The sequence below is a fragment of the Camelina sativa genome, chromosome 19 (assembly GCF_000633955.1).
Source record: "Camelina sativa cultivar DH55 chromosome 19, Cs, whole genome shotgun sequence".
Lineage (NCBI taxonomy): Eukaryota > Viridiplantae > Streptophyta > Magnoliopsida > Brassicales > Brassicaceae > Camelina > Camelina sativa.
This window is the reverse complement of record NC_025703.1, coordinates 26292100-26294198: the sequence shown is the minus strand read 5'-3', so window position 1 is coordinate 26294198 and position 2099 is coordinate 26292100. Positions and strand designations below refer to the sequence as shown.

At 39.2% G+C, this 2099-nt stretch overlaps 1 long non-coding RNA gene across 2 annotated transcripts in view; it reads left to right on the top strand.

Annotated features, from left to right (window-relative positions):
• Window positions 1-2099, top strand: part of LOC104767239 — a 4249-nt gene extending 2150 nt beyond the window's left edge. Inside the window, exons 1-4 of one of the 2 annotated variants that reach the window (XR_002036703.1) lie at window positions 614-1088; window positions 1275-1406; window positions 1816-1925; window positions 2046-2099. This is a non-coding gene — a long non-coding RNA (uncharacterized LOC104767239). Of the gene's footprint in view, window positions 1-613; window positions 1089-1274; window positions 1407-1815; window positions 1926-2045 lie in introns of those variants that run through there. The other variant, XR_002036704.1, reaches the window with a different exon arrangement.

Here is a 2099-nt window from a genome sequence, read left to right as displayed (position 1 = left end):
CGGGACGTGGCTTTCTACACGGACTGTTCTGACTTGGTGAAGATGGTGTCTTCTCCTCACGACTGGCCGGCTTTCACCCCCTACCTCGACGACATCAAGATAGATCAAGCGGAGTTTTCTTCCTTTTCCCTATCTCTCGTTCCCCGTAATGCGAATGTAAGTGCGGATTCTTTGGCACGCCAAGCGCGTCTGTCTCCTCAGCATGTTTTGTTTGTAAACAATTTACCCCCTAATTGGCTTTTTTGAGCTGATTCTTTTGTTGTCATAAAAAAGAAAAAAATAATAATACAGAATCGGCAGCCCCAAATATATACGTTAAGAAAGTAAACCTAAATTTACCACAACTAATTTATTTACACTCCTATAAAATTATTAATATACTACTGTTTTTCAAGAATCAATATACCAAAACCCCTATTAAACTATTTTTGTTTATTACAGAACTAAACTGGGGTGAAACTCTTATATTTTGTGAATTGTGCTTCAAAATGCCTCACAAATGCTTCAAAACTGTGCTATTATATTTTGCACACGCTTCAAAATGCCTCACAAATGCTTGAAGCTCTTATATTTTGTGAATCTCTATTCAGAGCCGGCCAAAACTACAAGTGAGCGAAAGTGGTGTTTGCGGCCGACAATGTATAAAAAACAATTTCGACCCTTATAATTTGTTGTTGTTTTGTGGTCCAGTGGTAGTACTTGATATGAGAAACTTGTTTCTAAGTTTACCATCGGGTTCGAAATTCACCACCAATCTCCTAATTTAGGTGTTTTAGATACTCTGAGGATCGATAGTGTGTCATCATCTGATTGGCTGGAAGACAAAAAACACAAACAAATTCTTTTATTTCGGTTCCCGTTACGCTATCTCTCTCTTTTTTCTCTTTCTCTCTCTCAACCGTGACAAACGAACGGCGAAAGGCCGGAGACCGTCGAATTTAGAGGAGAAACGGTGGGAAACTCGTCTATCACCGTCTCTATCATGATCTCCACCGACGGTGGCACTACGGCGAATTCGGTTCATCAATTCAGAAGCATATAGGCCACATCTCCGATTGTTTGGTTCAAGAATCTCTCTGTTTCTCTTGGTAAGAATTTATCTGATTTCAATTGCAGAGATTCATGCATTAGGGTTAATTGATGTGAAGAAATTAGGATTGAACGAAATAGAAATTGATGTTAGGAGAAATAGGGTGCTATGATATGTTAGGCGAATCAGGTTCCGATGGGTTTGATTTTGCTTAGATTTTGCTATTTGATTGCTCGTATAACAGATGGGAAGCTTCTATTAAGGTGAATCGGAGGAGCGAATTGAGAGATGGATGGTAGAGAAGGCTCGTTCGTAGCTGTCAGGAGGATTTCTCAGGGTCTCGAACGAGGAACTGTTTACAATCCATCATCTCTAAGTAATTTCATCTCTCTAAGTGATTCATATAGATAAACGTTTCTGCATCTCTCAGTCTCTCTTATCTATCTATCTTCACTTGCGGTTGCATTTTTTTTTCTGTGTTTCATACTAAATGAGTTTTTTGACCGCATTGCTTGGTTTCTGGATTCTATGTTATTTGATTATTCAGCTTGTTTAGATGCTTTAACTTTCATCTTAACTAAGATTCCAGTTTGTTGTCAAGGAGCATTGTGTGTTAAACCTTAGTATATGTGTGTGGTGGTATTGTAGACTTCTGATGCCTAGTGGGAGTTGTATGTGTTAGAGATTTAGAGTAGCGGGTTTATACTTACTATATACATTCAATCAATTTCTTGAAAATCATTTGAAGCTCCATTTTGATGCCACTCTAATTTGCTTACTTACAGCTGAGGCTGTGCCATCAACAGCTTGGTTAGGCAGGGGGTCTATCCTGTGTCTGTGCTCAGAGAAGAGATAGTGACGCAAATTCCACGTTTGATCTCTAACACCTGCTCAGGTAGGTACTCATTTTTCCGCTGTTCCAGTTCACTACAATAACATAACAGTGTTTGTCATTTATCTGGCTACAACTATATCCAGGTATCCAATTACTTCCACCCTATTTTGGAACTTGCAGGAGGAATGCTTGCAAAGTTTGCAGAGCCGCATTGACGTAGGCTAATGATAGTAC